Genomic DNA, 20,736 nt, shown 5'->3' with positions numbered 1-20,736 from the left:
AGCCTGGTGGGCTGCAGTCGACGGGGTCGCAAAGACTCATACTGAAGAGTCGGCTTAGCAGCAGCAGCTTGGATGAGAGGCTTTTCCTGCAGCAAACGGTTAAGCATAGAAGTTCTTCAGACTAAGACTCGAAGGTGTCCTTTCTTCCTGTGGAGGAAGGGGACTACGGATGTGATTTAGAGCAGGTCCCTGCCTGAGCACAGGGAGGACGCCCCTCCTGCTCACGGGCACAGTTGAGAGGGAGAGGACCGGGCGCTGAGGTAAGAGCCACCTGCTCATCCCGGTTCTGCTTGCAGGTTGGGAGGGGGCTTGCAGATAATACAAACCACGTCCGTTTCCCCAGACGCGGCCTTCGGGCCTGGGACACCCTCCTGCAGTGTGGGGTGTACACCCCTGCAGCTTCACTCTTCCAGTTCTGGTTAGTCTGGGATGGAGTCTGGACATCAAAACTATCATCAGAAAGAAACAGACAGCTCCCAGGTGAGTCTAAAGTGTGGTCAAGGCTGACGACCACTGTTCCTGGCAGGGGAGTCTAAGCTGTAGCCAAGGATGAGGATGAACGTTCTTTGAGAAGTTCTCCACGTGGCCACCAGGGTGCTGGTGGTGGTGCAGTCGCTCAGTCGTGTCCGACTCTTTAGAGACACCCCCCCCCCCCCGACCCCGGAGTGTAGCCCACTAGGATCCTCTGTCCATGGGATTCTCCAGGCAAGAAGACTGGAGTGGGTTGCCATTCGCTTCCCGACCCAGGGATCGAACCCCAGTCTCCTGTATTGGATTGACAGTTGAATTCTTTTCTGCTTGAGCCACCAGGGAAGCCGGGCCACAAGGTCACCAGAACCCATAGTGCAGGTTTGGGAGAGAGAGGTGCCTAAATAGAAAGCCAGGGCTAAATAAGCCTCAGCTTCATCATCAGGCTTCCCTGGTGGCCCAGTTGGTAAAGAATCCGCCCACAATGCAGGAGACCTGGGTTCAATCCCTGCGTCGGGAAGATGCTCTGGAGAAGGGAAACAGCTACCCGCTCCAGTAATCTGGCCTGGAGAATCCCAGGGACTACAGTCCATGAGGTCGCCAAGAATCAGGCGTGACTGAGCGACTTTCACTTTTCACTGTCACTTTTCATCATCAGGAGATCTGGAAGATTCTGCACAGCTTCTTGACCAGTCCTAGAAATACTGGGACAGTAATGGCCAGCCAGAGGAGAGTGGGGCTTACCAGCAGTCCCCAACCTTTTGGGCATCAGGAACAGGTTTTGTGGAAGTCAAGTTTTCCACGGGCTGGGGGTGCAAGTGGATGCTTTTCAGTTGATTCAAGCACACTACATGTAATGTGCACTTTATTATTTTTTATTATGGCATCAGTTCCACCTCAGATCGTCAGGCATCAGGCTCCAGAGGTTGGGGACCCCTGACTTAGATTGCTGTGCTTACTCACTCAGTCGTGTCCGATTCTTTGCAACTCCCTGGACTGTAGCCCACCAGGCTCCTCCGTCCATGGGATTCTCCAGGCAAGAATACTGGAGTGGGTTGCCATGCCCTCCTCCAGGCCATCTTTCCTACCCAAGGATTGAACTCACGTCTCCCGCATTACAGGCGGATTCTTTACTGTCTGAGCCACCAGGGAAGCCCCAGAATACTGGAGTGGGTAGTCTCTCCCTTCTCCAGGGGATCTTCCCCACCCAGGAATCGAACTGGGGTCTCCTGCATTGCAGGCGGATTCTTTACCAGTTGAGCTACCAGGAAAGCTCTTCACTCCCTAGAGTACTGGTGAATTAAGTTCTGTTCTGCATGAAAGTCCAGTGGCTGTAGAGTATGTTACTTGTTTAGACTGATTCTATGTTTATTACCTAGAACGTTCACTGAGTTTCTAAATAGCTGTGACTTTGTTGAGTCCACTGTTTGAACCATGTTTTTAGTAAAGAAAACTCAATTTTAGAATAAATGTAAGATAATTTCTGTATTAGTGAGTGAAGTTCTCTATTAAGAGTTCTCATAATTAGAGCTATTGTAGTGTAACAGAGGAGCCTGGCGGGCTCCAGTCCAGGGGGTTACAAAGAGTCAGACATAACTGAGCAAGTTAATAACAGCAGCAAACTTGATGGTCATGAACGCAGGCTTCTGAACCAAACACACACTAAACACACACTCAAGTTCAGGTCAGTCACTCCATCGTGTCCAGCTCTTTGCGACCCCATGGACTGCAGCACGCCAGGTCTCCCGGTCCAGCACCAGTTCCCAGAACTTTCTCAAACTCACATCCATTGAGTCGGTGATGCCATCCAACCATCTCATCCTCTGTCGTCCCCTTCTCCTCCTGCCTTCAGTCTTTCCCAGCATCAGGGTCTTTGCAGTGAGTCAGTTCTTCACATCAGGTGGCCAAAGTATTGCAGCTGCAGCTTCAACATCAGTCCTTTCAGTGAATATTTAGGACTGATTTCCTGTAGGATTGTCTGGTTGGATCTCCTTGCAGTCCAAGGGACTCTCAAGAGTCTTCTCCAACACTACAGTTCAAAAGCATCAATTCTTCGGTGCTCAGCTTTCTCAAGACAGCAGCATTATTTCACAAAAGAAGTGTGAGTTATTTGTACTCCTGTAAGAGTTTACATTTTAAGAAATAAAATATTTTTCTTCTTTCTAAAGAAACACACATTCTTCATGAAGTATTTAGAGAATACAGATACAAATTTAGAGAAACAAAATATTGACTACCCATGTAAAATTAATATATGTGAATATATATACCATACACTCATAGGTAAATGGAATATATACTTTATAGAGATTTCTATCTCAAACTTGGCACAAAACATTATATAAAAAGCCATCAATATGAGATCATCTAAGCTAATAACTTCCTGGTGGCTCAGTGGTAAAGAATCAGCCTGGCAATGCAAGAGACGTAGATTCAATCGCTGGGTCGAGAAGATCCCCTGGAGAAGGAAATGGCAACCCACTCCAGTACTCTTGGCTGGAGAATCCCATGGACAGATGGAGAAGCCTAGTGGGGTACAGTTCATGGGGTCTCAAAGAGTCAACACAAGTGAGTGACTAACACTTTCAACCTAATAGCTGCCAGTAACTTGATTGATTATACAGTCAATGACCTAATAGTAAGTGTATATAAGACTCCCTTTTGCATATCTCACTTCCAGACATCTTATCAATAATCTAGACTCGTGAACATCATATCAACACGTAGTAGTGTCCATTTGTGAATGATGTGAAGAAGAGAAAGATTATATTAGATATGGAGGTTTAATTATTTGCTAGGCTTTTTCATCACCTAAATGAGGTCTTCCCACCGGCTTTTACAACCATGCTGTCTGAATCTGTGTCTTAATAAACTTATAAATTATGACTTGCCATGGGTGTCAGTGTTAGAAGCACTAAATACACAAAGATATGGTAAATTTTTTTTTTAATACACCCATCAGAGCTCATACTTTCAAATAAGTGTTTTATTCAACACAGTCCTGTTAAGAGCTGATTAACTGTCTCCTTCATCTATGAATGTATTTATTCAGCAGTGTTGCCTGTGAGTGCTCTGGGTTTGACATTTTCCCAGGCTCATGGGTGTAATGATGAACGAGGCAGGTAGGCTAGAGTCTCATGAGGAAGAAAGATGGCACCCAGCCATTGCAAGACAGAGGTGTAAGCCTTAAGTTGGCACTGATGATGTGAAATCCAACCCAACCTAGTCCCTGGCGTCAGGTCACTTGTTAAAACAACATGACTCCCTGGAGAAGGAAATGGCAACCCACTCCAGTATTCTTGCCGGGAAAAGTCCATGGACAGAGGAGCCTGGTGGGCTACAGTCCATGAGGTTACATGCATGAGGGTGCAGGGAGATGGGTTGGTAGCAATAAACTAGTAGAACTAAAAAACAGACTCCTAAGCTGAATCCAGGCCAGTGGAATTCCAGAGTATCAGTAAAGAGTTTAAAAGTTCATTCGTTATCAGTAGTTCCATTTGCAACAGCGTGGGTAGTCCTAGAGACTGTCGTGCTGAGTGAAGTCAGTCAGACAAAGAGAAATAGCATATAATATTGCTTATACGTGGAATCTAAAAAGAAATGATACAGATGAACTGTCTGTTTACAAAACAGACATACACTTAGAGAATGAACGTATGGTTGTGTGTATGCAGCAGGGGCTTGGGGGGGAAGGATGGGGGAAGCAATAGTCAGGGAGCCTGGGATGGACATGGACACACTGGTGTATTTCACATGGAGAACCAGCAAGGACCTGCTGTCCAGCACAGGGAACTCTGCTCAATCCTCTGTAATAACCTTATGGTCACCAGGGGGGAGGATGGGGGAAGGGACAGTCAGGGAGCCTGGGATGGACGTGGACACACTGCTGTATTTAACATGGAGAACCAGCAAGGACCTGCTGTCCAGCACAGGAACTCTGCTCAATCCTCTGTAATAACCTTATGGTCACCAGGGGGGAGGATGGGGGAAGGGACAGTCAGGGAGCCTGGGATGGACGTGGACACACTGCTGGATTTCACATCAAGAACCAACAAGGACCTGCTGGACAGCACAGGGGACTCTGCTCAGTATTATGTGACAACCTAAATGGGAAAAGAATTCGAAACGCAATAGATACATGTGTGTGCAGAACTGAATCAGTTTGCTGTAAACCTAAAACTAACACAACAGTGTTAATCAACTACGTGGTCATTTCATGACGTGCATAAGTCAAATTGTTATGTTCTCCATCTGAAACTTACACAGTGCTGTATACTAAGCATGTCTCAGTAACACTGGGAGAAAGAGGACCTTGTCAGAACTGTCATAATCACTGTAAAAGCGGGGTGCTCTTGGAATCACCCTCAAAAGTCTAGGGTATTTTATTGACGGCTCCTTAGAGGGACGAATGATAAATGCATCGTATAAATCGGATTCTTTCCATACGAGTACTGCTAGTTCAGCGCAGTGTTAGAGTCATGCTGGACCCTTCCGTTTGGCCATCTTGTTTATTCTTTTTGGCTGTGCTGGGTCTTGGCCGGCTTCTTTCTCTGGCTGTGGCTAGCAGGGGCTCCTCTTTGCTGGCAGGCTGCTCACCGTGGTGGCTTCTCTTGGTGCGAGGCACAGGCTTTAGGCGCACAGGCTTCAGTAGCCGTGACTCACGGGCTTAGCTGCCCCGCGGCAGGTGGAATCTTCCCAGACCAGGAGTCGAGCCCGTGTTGCCTGCATTGGCAGGCAGAATCACTGGGCCGCCGGGGAAGTCCCCATGCTTAACCTTTCAAAAGCTCTGGGATTTGGTAGAGGGAACGGCATACAGTAGGCGCTCAGTGACTGTTTACTGCTAACTGACTGCGCGACAGGTCTGACAACATGATTGGCATACACCTGCAAACTTCTGTTTCTGGCCTAAAAGCAGACAGGCCTGCGTGCTGAGCCGGCTTTGCCAGCGGCGTTTCTCATTCATTGTATCATTTCCAGGCACTCTTCAGAGAGGAGAGACTCCCTTGGACAAGAGAGGCAGGCTGCCAAAGCCCACTGAACGTGCTTCTGATACTCAGGGTGAGTACTCAGCAAGGACCATACATATTCGGATTTTAAAATTCAGGTGCATTTAAGTCACAGCAGTGTGATGTAAAGTAACTCAATTCGCATACAGTGATATGTTTACACACAGACACACACTCACAGTGAAAGTTTAATGGGTGTGGCTTAAGGTAAGTCAGCGTTTGTTTTTCCTCATTCATGCAGACTGTTTGGTTCATACCCAGGAAGTGCCACATATAGCTGTGTGACCTTGGGAAGGTTGCATAACCTCTCTGTTTTTCTTGTTCCTTACATTATACATTATGGATAACATAATGTAATTAACACCTAAATTATAGAATGTGTGTGAAGCTGAGTGAGTTAAGGAGCCTAGAATTCTGTCAGGTAGTCAGAACCGTTTCACTATTGCACTGACATTGTTTTCTACCATAACAGTATTAACATTAGAAATATTTAATTTACCAGGCAAATAATCGACACATTGTTAATATGTATAAGAAGATATTATTATGCTTAAAATCTTGAATAGTTCTGAATCCAGATAAGTTAATATATACAAAGAGTGTACAATACCTTTTGTCACATAGTAACTATTTTATTGTTCTCCTTAACTATAATAATCTTATACATAATAATCTTAACATTGAGAACAGATTACTGGATCCAACTACCATTTGAATGGTTATATTTTTAATGTTTTCAGTATGTATAAAAACCTGAATTATCAAAATGAGAGTGAAATTAAATGGTTCCTTTGGAAATGCAGTGATTTAGAGTACCTTTCCTCTCTAGATGAAAAATGTATCCTCAAGAAATCCAGTTCCTTGGAACTGAGTATATTTTAAAATTCTAACTCATTTTCCTTGCAATTTATAGATCTAGCATTATTAAAATATTCATATCTTTGAGCTAATGTGGCATAACAAATGTAATTTGCACAACAAAGATGACATGAATAGAACATGATCTATAATCACTTTTTTTCAGCCTCATGCTGCAGGCACTTCATCAGGAAGAGGGACAAGTCAGATATATTTTGTAGCTCTATAAAACCTTCCGAATAAACTCTTAGAAAGTGATGCAGTAATACAGTTTGAAACAAAACATTTTGTATCGTTTTCATGGTGTCTCAGTTGAGTAAGGTACCACCGGCTGTCCTTGACAGGGTTGTTTGACATGTATGGGGGTGTTTTGTGATATTTTTCACTGAGGAGCCTCTACCAAGCAGTATAATCTGATATTGTGAAGGAGGGATGGAGGAGAAATGGGGGGAAGAACCACAGGCTGCAATGCTGGTCCAAGGGCAGCTCCAGGGCAGACATGACCATACCCGTGTACTGCTGAGCCTGGTCTACCTCTGGCTGGGGACCTCCCTCAGAGTGCAGCCTCCTGAAACCCGGGAGCAGACCCCAGGGGCTGCCGCTGGAGGCCCGTAGCCCAGTGCGCTCCTCGCTGCACAGGTCGGGACACAGGTTCTTCCTCGAAGGCAGATGTGAGCTGCGCAGCTGAGGCCTCTCTCCTCTGGGTTCCGAATCCAGCTGAGCATCTGCCTAGAGTCTGATCGTTTGCTCTTTGTACCAGACAAGTCCAGGGTTCAACACGGACCCACGTCTGGGGTGTCCACTTGCACAGAGCGTCTTCTCTGAGGATGACTCACGTTGCCTTCTGGTTTTGGGGGAGCGTGTGTGAGAGGCAGGTGAAGATTAGCTAAGGGGGTTTTACGGTGATCAATCTTGTCTCTCTGAAGGGCTCTGCCTATGGCACTGAATGTTATTATTAGTTCTGGTGGGGGAAGGAGGGGGGGGGAGGAGGAGGAGGGGGAATTAGAGCAGTAAAGGCAGGCGGTGACGGGAGTCATGGTGATAACAGCAACAATAATAACATTGTTACTATTTTTTGGACCTGCTGCGGAGGTTTGCCCTGTGAAATGTGACGCAATATTTGTACCACTGCTGCAGAGCAAGTATCTGTGTTATTTTAGAGATGATACCTGCAGAGGTTAAGTAACTTGCCCCAGTTTATCAAGCCAGTGAATGACAGATGTGAAATCCAGACCCATGTGATAGGGATCCCCAGGCGTGTGCTCCTAGCCTCCACGTTTCTAATCAAGACGTGGGCGTGATTACTCTCTACGCTCTTCGTGTGAGATGCCTGGTGCCTCTGTGCGTCATCATCTCGGAAAGCCCAATATCTTCACCCGTAGAAAGTCAATAGTCGTAATAACCAACCTGACTTTCTCATAGAGTTAATGCAAAGAAGAAAAGATACTGTGGAAAGAGTGTTTTTGTAAAGGGAAAATGTTTTGGTCAAGTGTAAACTCTTCGTAAATACATGTTGGTTATTACTGTACTGTTGGTTATTATCGTGCTGCTGTGAAATTTTTTGTGTTCTGGAAAGGAGAGTAGTTTGCAGTTGACCATAGCAAAGGTGAGAGAGCTTCATGCTCAGGAAGGATCCCAGAGTTTAGAGAGCTGGAAGGTCTTTGGAGGGTGTCCAGGTCAATGGTTCCCTGTTGCATTGCCTATTTATATCACCTGGGGGAACCTTTTAAAAATCGATGCTCAAGATTCATTCCAGTTTCAGAAATCTCATTTAACTGGTCTGGAGTAGAGCTTAGACATCTCAGTATACACATAAGCATATGTGTGTGTACATGTAAATGTGTGTATGCCGATGTAGTATTGGTAAAGCATATATACACACACAAGCATAGTGTGTGTATGCGTGGGCACACTTGTGTGTGTTCACCCATGATGATTCTAGTGCGTAGTTGGGGGCAAGAATGGCTGAACAGAACTCACAACCTTCTTTCTAATAATCGTGGTTCAGTTCAGTCGCTCAGTCGTGCCCTCTGCAACCCCATGGACTGCAGCACGCCAGGCCTGCCTGTCCATCACCAACTGCCAGAGTTTACTCAAACTCACATCCACTGAGGCGGTGATGCCATCCAGCCATCTCATCAATAATCATGGTAGCCTCTTGTTTACCCAGAATGGTTACAGCCAACACCCCCTGCCCAGGTCCCAGCTGATAAGCCCACCCCCTTCCCCTCTCGGGTGTCCTGGTCTGGATGATAAATTATGCCATCCTCTGGTGGCTCAGATGGTAAAGAATCTGCCAGCCAATACAGGAGATGGGGGTTCAGTCCCTGGGTTGGGAAGAGCCCCCAGAGAAGGGAATGGCAACCCACTCCAGTGTTCTTGCCTGGAGAATCCCATGGACAGAGGAGCCTGGCGGGCTACAGTCTGTGGGGTCGCAAAGAGTCAGAGGTGACTGAGCAGCTGAACTCACTGCTGAGGAGGAATTAAGACTTGAGGGGGCTATTTTCCTTCCGACGGGAATTGAGTAGAATACCCTCCTTGGGCTTTCAAGGGTTGCTTTGCAGTCATGTTCAACACCATATGAGTAAGCATGATGCTTCTTAAGAGTCTTAAGATGAGAGAATTTCTCTTTTGTTAAAGTCTTCTTTTAAAATTTATTTTATTTTTTGGCTGCACCATGCAAGGCATGTGGGATCTTAGTTCCCTGACCAGGGATTGAACCCATATCCCCTGCATTGAGAATCTTACCCACTGGGCCCCCAGGGAAGTCCCCAAGCTAAGAGAATTTCTTACTTTTGCTGTGATAGTAAAAATTGTTTACAGTAGAACTACACTGTGTTTCCATGTGGCCCACCTAAGTTTCACAGTCCTGAAGTCTCTCATCTCTGATTCATGCATGTAGGGCACATGTCATCACCGTTTCAGTTCCCGAAAGTGCCTTCTCGTGAATGCTTGCAATTGTTACTTAGGGAATTAAATTTTGAAAACAGATCAACAGCTTTACCAACTGTCTCGGTTCTACTTCTCTGAGTATCATGCAGGGCGGTGTGGACCTGCTGGGTATGACGTGCCTGATGACAATATTTATGAGACCTTTGTGCAAAAGAAAATTTGACGTTGATCAAGAAATCTGAGTGCTGAAGAACTGATGCTTTTGAACTGTGCTGTTGGAGAAGACTCTTGAGAGTCCCTTGGACAAACAAGGAGATCAAACCAGTCAATCCTAAAGTAAATAAGCCCTGAATAGTCATTGGAAGGATTGATGCTGAAACTGAAGCTCCAGTACTTTGGCCACCTGATGTGAAGAGCTGACTCATTGGAAAAGACCCTGATGCTGGGAAAGATTGAAGGTGGGAAGAGAAGGGGGTGACAGAGGATGAGACGGTTGGATGGTATCACCAACTCAGTGGACATGAGTTTGGGTAATGGCTCAGAGGTTAAAGCGTCTGCCTCCAATGCGGGAGACCTGGGTTCGATCCCTGGGTTGGGAAGATCTGGAGAAGGAAATGGCAACCTACTCCAGTATTCTTGCCTGGAGAATCCCATTGACAGAGGAGCCTGGTGGGCTACAGTCTGTGGGATCACAAAGAGTCGGACATGACCGAGTGACCCAACAACAACAACAACAAATCTGACGTGTAGTTGATTCTGACAGGTCTTTTTGGCGTCGTCTTGGTTGAGACTTTCTCAGCCAAGGTCACATCTGATTGGTCATTAAGGTCTGCATAGCCCAGACGATACACACCCCAGAATAACTCAGATACTTCTCAGCCAGTAGGCTGGCTTTTAGGGGATACACAGGAAGTCTCGCTTCAGTACAACTGTGAGTCCATGGATGTGGGCCCTTTTTTAAATTTTTTTGGCTGTACTGGGTCTTGTTTACCGCACATGGGCTCTTATTTATTAGCTGCTGCACACGAAATGTTAGTCGTGGCATGGATGGGACCTGGTCTCCTGACCAGGAATCTAACCCCAGTCCCCTGCATTGGGAATGCAGTCTTAGCCACTGGACCATCAGCGAAGTCCTAGCACGTTTCTGTAATAATAGTAATCAAGCATTTCTCCTCGTCCGTGGGCGTATCGTCCCGGAATGAGCCAGTCACTAACTAGTGCAGCTCTCGGAAAGTGAAATGTTTCTCTTGAAATTGGTCAGAGTGAAATCAAAGATGGAAGATGTTCCCGTCAATCAGCATTAACGGCTTTGCTTCCTTGAGGTTACAGCTAACACCTGCTTCCAATGCTCATCTGTGATAGCTGAGTCGTCACCCCCAAGATAAGAGAACTCTAAGCCTTCCCGAGTCCCTTAGATTTTCAGTGTGTCTTTCGTAAAAGTATCCGTTTCTGCGCATTGCATCACCTATGTGGTCAAAAAAAAAAAAAAGAGCTGTGTGTCGAATTGGACTCCCACGCAGGTGGTGCTTTTCGTAATACCAAGCAGCTTCTGGTTTTCCTGTGTGCGTTCAAGGGAACCATAAACCACCTGGCTGAGTTGAGTTATGCCCATCCGTAAAGCACCAGGCGGCCCCAGAACACCAGTTCTGCTTGCTAATCAAAAGGGATATTGTCTTCGTGCTGGCTTAATGCAGAGATTGATAAAGGTATGCAGGTGCAGTGGGACTAGGCAAGTTTTATACCCACGGCAACTTCTATGCCTCTGCAGCTCGCTATGTTTGCAGACCACTTTGGGGATTTTTCCCTCCAAGGATAAATCACTGCCTTTAATCTCCTTATCATTTGTACATCACTGAGGTGTTGTGCTCTGATTACAAGATGAATGACACTCTTCCTTTTGGAAGTCAAAAAGTGGCAGGTGATTTAAGGCCCACCTGGCAACTTTTGACTTTAGGAAACGCGCCCCTCCCTTCCCCCCGCCCTGCCACACACACACACACAAACCCAACATGCACTTAGCTCCCTGATTTCCAAACTATCAACATTAAAAAAAAGAATTTGGAATTATGTTGCAATCCCTAAGGACTGTAGAGGGAGCTCTCCCTGGAATTAGCCCTGGGCACTACCTCCAGCAGGGTTGACCACCGCACCTAGCCTTTTCTTTTTTTTTCAGAGCTCTTTTCTCTGCTTTTCTGCTTAAAGGAGGGGGCTTCGTATCCATTCTCCTCCCCTGTCCCTTGTAAAAGAAATCTTGCAAATAACTCGTTTCATAGCTTACCAAAAGTAAAGTCAGTCGTGTCCGAATCTCTGTGACCTCATGGACTGTAGCCTACCAGGTTCCTCCATCCATGGGATTTTCAAGGCGACAGTACTGGAGTGGGTTGCTCTTTCCTTCTCCAGGGGATCTTCCCAACCCAGGGATCAAATCCGGCTCTCCTGCATTGTAGGCAGATGCTTTACCATCTGAGCCACCAGGGAAGCTTAGCAAAGAGTGACTTTTTCATATGACTTGCATCACGATGATTATGTATTTCTGGTTTTCGAAAACCGGGAGCGACTTGAGCATGTGAATAACCTTGGACAAGCAGTATGAGTTTTTAACAATAGTATTTGTGCGTAAGCTGCAGTGAAAGAATTGTTAGTTGTCTAGTACGTTTCATCTCAATATTGTTTGCTGCATTCAGTTCAGTTCAGCCGCTCAGTCGTGTCCGACTCTTGGCGACCCCATGGACTGCAGCACTCCAGGCCTCCCTGTCCTTCACCATCTCCCGGAGTTCACTCAAACTCACGTCCATCGAGTGGGTGATGCCATCCAGCCGTCTCTTCCTCTGCCATCCCCTTCTCCTCCCGCCTTCAGTCTTTCCCAGCATCAGGGGCTTTTCCAAGGAGTCGGCTCTTCACATCAGTTGCATTATTTCTATATTTTGGTTCTTCTGTATATTTTTTTAATCTAAAAAAAGCAAAAAAGATGTATTTTTGGAGTAGGTGGTTTTGACTGTTGCCTGCCAGGCTCCTCTGTCCATGGGATTCTCCAGGCAAGAACACTGGGCTGGGTTGCCTTTCCCTTCTCCAGGGGATCTTCCCAAACCGGGGATCGAAACTCGGGTCTCCCACATTGCAGGCAGACTCTTTACCATCTGAACCACCACGGAATTCCCAAGGACAACAACAACAAAAAAGACGTATTTTGGGAGTAGGTGGTTCTGTTGTCCAGTTCTAATTTACCCAGGGGACCAGTTGTGGCGTGCGAGTTCTGGTTCCCTGCGCAGGGACTGAACCTGGGCTGCCTGCTGTGGGAGTGCAGAGTCTTAGCTACTGGACCTCCAGGGGACTCCCACGCCGATTCCTAATATTCTTCCTTCTTCTCTTCATCTTCTGACCATACCCCGCCCTCCCCCCTCGTTTTCCTCTGCCTTCTGCTGCTCATCTTTTTCCTGCGGTGCTTTCTCATGACCTGTGCTCACCCGGTCAAGAGGTTTTTGCCCTATTGTTCATTAACATGCTCCCTACAATAGGAAGCTTTAGGAACTGCAGTTGAATACCTTTTTCTTTGGGCACAAGTGGTAAGGAACCCGCCTGCCAATGCAGGAGACTTAAGAAATGCAGGTTCGATCCCTGGGTCGGGAAGATCCCCTGGAGGAGGGCACGGCAACCCGCTCCAGTGTTCTTGCCTGGAGAATCCCATGGACAGAGGAGCCTGGCAGGCCACAGTCCCTGGGTTACAAAGAGTCGGACACGACTGAAGCGACTTAGCATGCACACACCTTTTTCTCGAGAGAAGCAAACTCAGAGTTGAAAGGAGAGGCTGCTCCTGTGTGCAGGGCACCTCCCCGTCTCAGAGAGTGCCCCAGCTGCTTTCTGCTTCGCGGGGCCCTGGATCTCGTCTGAGCCCTTCAGGTGGACAGAGCGGGCCTCCCTTTGCAGGGAGGACTGTTCCAGCACGCCACGCTGCACTCCTCAGACCTGAAGCCTGTGCAGGCGACTGAAATGTGTGCCTAAGATCCAGTTCTCCATTTCGTAGAAACTGGGACAGGAGTCTGGGGGCCTGGCTGAAGAGCTAGAAGCCAAACGTAATCTTCATGGGTGGACATCTCCCTGCAAATCTTTACGTGGCGTTCCTGCCAACATGTGAGCCACTTCGCCCCCGGCTCTGTTGCGAACTGTTGTCTGCTCAGTTGCTTGGTCGTGTCCGACTCTTTGCAAGCCCGTGGACTAGAGCCTGCCAGGCTCCTCTGTCCAAGGGATTTTCCCAGCAAGGAAACTGGAATGGGTTGTTGCCACGTCCTTCTCCAGGGGATCTTCTCGACCTAGGGTCAAACCCTCATCTCTGTACTGGCAGGTGGATTCTTTACCCCTGGCACCACCTGGAGTCAGGTCATTTATTCTGCCTCCTTATCCTGTTACTGTTGAGATGCTGAGTACTTAATACAAATAACAAGAACAAATCCTTCAGAGAGAACAACACTGCTGACAGGTGGGCAGCGTAACTCACCTTCGTTTCTTTTTCATATCTGTCTGCTTTGGAACAGACGTTTCCGCGTGAAATACTCTTCTGTCTCAAAGCTGAATACCTCGGCTTCATTTCCTTCTCCAAGACCATGAATTCTTTCCAAGGAAACGCTGTTTTCGTGGTGCCTTATTGCCACGCCGCCCGCTGCTTTGTAATTTACTTCTGGTTCTCTTGCTGGATGAGACCCCAGGTCCGCCGTGTGCCTCCAGCTCTGTATTTCCTGTAAATGGCTTCTCCTCCCCACCCCCCACCTTGTTTAATTTCTCTGCAACCAGCGCGCTCTGTATGTTTTCACATGCATCTCACAGTTCTCCGATTCCCCGCGTGAACCGTGGTCATCGTGATAACGAACATTTCTAAATCTGCTTCTCACATGATGCGTGGACAGGCACGTGGGGATTCTGTGGGACGTCTGACACCGGTGAGCTTGGTTGACACCTCAACACTGGTTTCCGCTTTTTTCCCGAGTGTTTCTGAAAACTCATAAAAAAGCACCGTGTATAGCATCATTTATTTTTTTCTCCTTAGGAAGGTTTTCTTTCTTTCATACAACCCATGTCCTTGTGAGGTGGTTTCTTTGTTTAGATGTTTCCTTATGTTTGCTTTGAAAATAAATTTGACGGACTTTTAGAAATGTTTCAGTTCAGTTCAGTCGCTCAGTTGTGTCCGACTCTTGGTGACCCCATGAATCGCAGCACGCCAGGCCTCCCTGTGCACCGCCAACTCCCGGAGTTCACTCAGATTCACGTCCATCGAGTCACTGATGCCATCCAGCCATCTCATCCTCTGTCGTCCCCTTCTCCTCCTGCCCCCAATCCTTCCCAGCATCAGAGTCTTTTACAATGAGTCAGCTCTTTGTGTGAGGTGGCCGAAGTACTGGAGCTTCAGCTTTAGCATCATTCCTTCCAAAGAAATCCCAGGGTTGATCTCCTTTAGAATGGACTGGTTGGAACTCCTTGTAGTCCAAGGGACTCTCAAGAGTCTTCTCCAACAGCACAGTTCAAAAGCATCAATTCTTCGGTGCTTAGCCTTCACAGTCCAACTCTCACATCCATACATGACTACTGGAAAAACCATAGCCTGACTAGACAGACCTTAGTCGGCGAAGTAATGTCTCTGCTTTGAATATGCTATCTAGGTTGGTCATAACTTTCCTTCCACGGAGTAAGCATCTTTTAATTTCATGGCTGCAGTCACCATCTGCAGTGATTTTGGAGCCCCCAAAAATAAAGTCTGACACTGTTTCCACTATTTCCCCATCTATTTCCCATGAAGTGATGGGACCGGATGCCATGATCTTCGTTTTCTGAATATTTATTTGGAAAATAAAGACCTTTTAATAGTCATGTTGCCAAAACAGGGGCATTTGAAATGGTGACAGCTGGCTGCAAAGAACGGTAGTTCTAGAGTTCACCAGTTCACTGACGAGATTTTTTTTCTGATTTCAAACCATATCTGCTAATCTAATCCTTTTCTAAGGACACACTCATGTAGACACCTTTTTTTTTCTAATGTGCCAGATGCATTCTTTATTTATTGGAGTGTAATTGCTTTACGATGTTGTGTTAGTTTCCACTGTACCACACCCTGAATCAGCTGTCTGTGTACAATACCCCCTCCCTGATGGGCCTCCCAGCCACCCCTCCATCCTGCCCTCTAGGTCATCACAGAGCACCAAGCTGGGCTCCCTGTATTTTACAGTAGGTTCCCACTAGCTGGCGCTTCTATGCGCATCTTGGTTTTCATTCACTTAGTCGTGTCTGACTGCGACCCCGTGGACTGCAGCACACCAGGCCTCCCTGTCCTTCAGCCTCTCCCGGAGTTTGTGCAGACTCATGTCCTTTGAGTTGGTGATGCCATCCAACCATCTCATCCATTTTAGACATGGTAGTGTATATGAATCAATCCTTATCTCCCAATCTTCTCCATCCTCCCCTTCCCACCCTGTGTCCACGTGTGCGTGCATGCTAAGTCACTTCGGTCGTGTCCCACTCTTTGTGAATCTATGGACTGTAGCATGCCAGGCTCCTCTGTCCTTGGGGATTCTTCAGGCAAGCATACTGGAATAGGTTGCCATGTCCTTTCCAGAGGGATCTTCCCTTCTCAGGGATCAGACCCATGTCTCCTACATCTCCTGCATTGGCAGGCGGGTTCTTTACCACTAGCGCCATCTGAGAAGTCCGCCTGTAGACAGTGTAAAAGTATTATTTGCTTCCCAGCGAGGAGGTGGGACGTATACACACACACACGCACACACACACACACCACACACACACACACACACACCACACACACACACACAAATATACACACAGCTACCTTTGTATGCAGATATACACACCCACATGCATACACATCCGTCATACCAGCAGTGTGCAAAGATTCACACGTGTGTAATAGTAACACCTAGTTAGGCTGCGGTGTAACCGACCTGGCTGACTGTGGGATCCGTGTGGAGGAGAGGAAGAGCTGAAGGGCAGTGACCAGAGGGGAGCCCGTCCTCACACCCGCTTCTAGTTAGTCTAGGACAGGACAGAGTGTGAAGCTAGGAGGCGGGGCCCAAGGGAAGAGGCAGCTTGAGGGGCAGGAGTTGCCGTCCAAGATTAGGGAGATCCGTAAATGTTCAGGCAAGGGAAAGCAGAAACTGAGTCCGCCTGGGAGATGGGGAGAAGTGTGACCAGAACACATCCCCGTGGGTCATTGTCCAAACCAGCCACCCTGGGATTTGGGCGCATGGCCTGTTCCCAGTAGGGAATTGATTTGGAAAGAGGAAATGAAAACTCAGGTCATCAGGGAGGCTTACCTCTAAGTGGGCCTGTGACTCAGCAGTTTCTAGAAGTTCATCATTATTGAAAAAAGAAACAAAAAAATGTGTATTCGTGAAAGAGAACACTTTTCAAAACGTGGATGGGATGATCTGGATGGAAGCAAAGAGAAAGGAAAGATGGGCAGGCTCTCGGTATGGAATGGACATCCCATGGCGTTTGATGAGGGCTGGTGGCTGAGGAAGGACCCACAGGGAGAGAAGTGAGGTTCCGTGTCCCTGTTGCCACCCTGAGGGACCCTGTTCATGCCAGTTGAGCTGCATGGCAGGTATGGGTATCAGTGTCTCGCCTTCAGCTCCAAGGCAGAGAGCTGGGAATAGAGTGGGCTGGGCTGAGGATCGAGCTTCATTTTCAAAACGGCCCCGTGGAGGGTCACCCAGAGCTTGAATTCCAGTTGTCCATGCAGGTCCCGCAGCTTCAGTTCCTCATCATCTTTACGACCGGAGGAGATCAGGGCACGTGTCAAAGGAATGATCTGATGAGTGAATGAAGTCTGTATTTTCATGACTTTTTTGTGTGTGGATTCTTTGCCATCTTTTTGGAGGGTCAAGATTCTTAAGTGCAGGACTTCCCTGGCAGTCCAGTGGTTCAGAATCTGCCTGCCAGGGCAGGGGACCCAGATTCGATCCCCAGTCTGGGAACAGCTTACATGCTGTGGAGCCAAAAAAAAAAAAAACCCCATGTGCCAGAACCTGTGAAGCCCGTGTTCTGAAAATCCATGCTCCGCTACAACAGAAGCCGCTGCCATCAGAAGCAAAAACCCATGCGCCAGAACCTGTGAAGCTCGTGTTCTGAAAATCCGTGCTCCGCCACAAGAGAAGCTCCTACCACCAGAAGCCTGTGCTTTGGAACCAGAGTGACCCCCTGTAGTAGCGCTCTTCAACTAGAGAAAGCCCATGCACAGCCACAAAGACCCCGTACAGCCAAAAATAGAAGTGAATAAAGTCAATGCAACATTGTACTTGGGGAAATAAAAAGGTGTTTTAGTGTTGTGTCCAAAAGTCCGAGGTGTTATTCCAGCTCACTCACGGAAGCTGGCGTTGCAAATACACTCCAGAGCAAGAGAGACGGGCTGGCTGAAGGCTGTCACAAGAGCTGGCCACGAGACTTCACGAGGCCAAGATTGGTGTGCTTAAACGCAGCATGAGGCTTCATGGCGTGAGGCGCTTCAGACAGACGGCGGGAATAAGGGCCAGGCTAACGGAACTGGGCTGCAGTCACCTCCGGCACTGGGGCACCGGGACTTTGGAGTCCCTGCTTATAGACTCCATGATACGATGACAAGTCATCATCTCTGAGGCAAGCACGATGCTAGAATGGAATTTGAAGCAAGCTCCTCCGTTTCGTTCCTTTGCCTCCAGGCCCTGGCCCTTCTGTTCAGACAGCACTTTGAAAGAAGGACCCCCGGTCTGGTTTCTCACTCAAACTGCGGTCTGTCCACCCATCCTGCTGGGAGAACATATAATGCACGGTGGATCCTGAAGTAGGAAAAGGCAGGCTCCGTCAGCTGGGTGTGTGATGCCCAGATGACACTCGCTGGGAGCCTGATAACCACCCCCACGTCAACTTTCTCTCTTGCCTCACGTGTGAATCTTGGTACTCCAGCATGGTGGTATCAGCTTAGATTTTAAAGACCCACTTAGCAAAGGTGTCTGTATAGTCATGGCTATGCTCTTTCCAGTAGGCATGTACAGATATAAGAGCTGGACCATAAAGAAGGCAGAGTGCCAAGAATCAATGAAGAGTTTCAAAGAATCAAACTGTGGCACTGGAGAAGACTCTTGAGAGTCCCTTGGACTGCAGGGTGATCAAACTGGTCAGTCTTAGAGGCAATCAACCCTGAATATTCATTGGAAGGACTGATGCTAAAGCTGAAGCTCCAATACTTTGGCCACTGGATGTGAACAGCCAACTCACTGGAAAAGGCCTTGATTCTGGGAAAGATTGGAGGCAGAAGGAGAAGAGGGCAACAGAGGATGAGATGGTTGGATGGCATCACTGATTCCATGGACCTGAGTTTGAGCAAAATCTGCGGGATTGTGGACAGGGAAGCCTAGCATGGTACGGTCTGTGGGCTCACAAAGAGTGGGACATGACCTGGCGACCGGACAACAGCAAAGCAAGGGCGGAGAAATTGGTGAAAGAGACGTAAAAGTGTTGGTCGCTCAGTCGTGTCCAGCTCTCGCCATGCAGTTCTCCAGGCAAGAAGGCTGGAGTGGGTTGCCATGCCCTCCTCCAGGGGATCTTCCCGACCCAGGGATCAAGCACGGGTCTCCTGTATCACAGGCAGATTCTTTACCATCTGAGCCACCAGGGAAGCCCAGAGAAACTGGTAACCAGTGATAAAAGAGAGTGGAAATAAAATCTAATGCAGAATCATTACATTAAATCTCTGTACTTTTCACATTGTAAGTGAAGTAGCCATCATTTTTAATAGTTCGAATAGACCTTTTACGGGCTTCCCTGGTGGCTCAGCAGTTAAGGATCCGTCTGCTACTGCCGGTGACGTGGGTATGATCCCTGACCCAGGACGATCTCGCCTGCCACGGGGCATCTAAGCCCGTGTGCCACCACTGTTGAACCTGGGCTCCTCAACAGGAGAGGACACCGCAGAGAGGAGTCCATGCACCGAGATGAAGAGCAGTCCCTGGCTCTCTGCAACTGGAGAAAAGCGCCGCCCCCCCTCACCCCGGCAACGAAGACCCGGCACAGCCTAAAATAAATAACATAAATGAATAGCTTTTTTCAGGTAGACTGTTTACAAGCCTGAAAGTTACACAACAGTACTTTTAGCGGCAGAGGTGATTTGGCTCCATGTACATTTTGCACAAGAGAAATTCTTTACAAATTAAGTTAAAAAAAAAATGGGAAAGGGCATGTGACTTGGAAATGGACATCTTGGGTGTGGGTGCCGGGTTGACCTTTGAACTGTTGATCCTCAGCAAGTTCACTGTGACACGTGACTTTCAGCCAAACCATCCATGAAGAGGTAGCGGGAAAAGTGAGGCTTCCATGGTGTTACTTGGGGACCTTCACAGAGAGCTGGTGTGTGTATGTGTGTAAGAAAGTAGCCAGCTACAGAGTTCCGTGTGAATTTAAAGATGTCATAAAAGTATATAGCCCTTGCTTTAAGTCTCAATGCATGCACATTTCTCTTCTAGAACTTTATTCATGAGGCATTAACATGAATAGTAATAATGATTTTATGACTCCAATAGTAATTTTCATTTCCTTTAGTAGTAAAATTACGTGTAGTTTTTTTTCCCCCTTGTATGCCATTTGATGGCAAGACAGTAATGTTTAAGGCTTTCATAGGTTTTCTAGATGATGAAGATTAGAACTCTTTTAAAAAATGATTACATTTGTCCTTGAATAATAAAAAGGCACTGCAGTCAAATTAGTATTCGGTTGAATTTTTTTTTTTTTTAATCACAACTTTCTGAGCTGTTTCCTAAAGAACCATTGAATATTTACCACCTCTTTGGAAACCCACAAAATGATATTTAGGGAAGGATTCTGTTGCAGAAGGACACGCAAGGTAAGTACCACTGAATGGATGTCTATAGAGCACAGAATACCTAGAAAATATAATATACCTGGACTTTGGATGGAGCTCAGCTTGGGAATACAGTGCAACTTTCTGCAGAAGCTAAGTAAAGTTGAGACTTTGCCTTCCAACCCAGGGGGTTCGGGTTCAATCCCTGGTCAGGGAGTTAAGATCCCAGATGCCTCGTGGTCAGGAAACCAAAACATAGAACAGAAGCGATATTGAAACAAAGTCAATAAAGGCTTTAACAATAGTCCACATTAAAAAAAAATACTTAAAAAAATTACACGCAAGCAGTCTTTATTCCTTCAGGATAGTTTGTGTGCGCGCTCAGTTGCTTCAGTCATGTCTGACTCAGTGCAACCCCATGGACTGTAGCCCACCAGGCTTCCTCTGTCCATGGGATTCTCCAGGCAAGAATACTGGAGTGGGTTGCCATGCCCTCCTCCAGGGGGATCTTCCCGACCGAGGGATTGAACCTGCATCCCCCGTGACTCCTGCATTGCAGGCAGTTTCTTTTCTTGCTGAGACACCAGGGAAGCCTAATCGGAACCTTGGTTAATTAATGATCCACATGCAGAGAGAACCCAGTCCATTCAGCGTAACACTCCAGGTTGCTGGAGAGCCGCA

At 47.3% G+C, this 20,736-nt stretch overlaps 1 protein-coding gene across 5 annotated transcripts in view; it reads left to right on the top strand.

Annotated features, from left to right (window-relative positions):
* LOC108634329 overlaps positions 1-20,736 on the top strand; it is a 279,731-nt gene that overhangs the window by 13,090 nt on the left and 245,905 nt on the right. For all 5 annotated transcript variants that reach the window (XR_001917548.1, XR_001917547.1, XR_001917546.1 and 2 more), the window contains one exon: positions 5,446-5,526. The gene's annotated coding sequence lies outside the window, so the exon portion shown is untranslated. The remainder of the gene's footprint in view (positions 1-5,445; positions 5,527-20,736) is intronic.

This window comes from Capra hircus, assembly GCF_001704415.2.
Source record: "Capra hircus breed San Clemente chromosome X unlocalized genomic scaffold, ASM170441v1, whole genome shotgun sequence".
NCBI classification, from domain to species: Eukaryota; Metazoa; Chordata; class Mammalia; order Artiodactyla; family Bovidae; genus Capra; species Capra hircus.
This window is presented reverse-complemented; position numbering and strand designations above follow the sequence as displayed.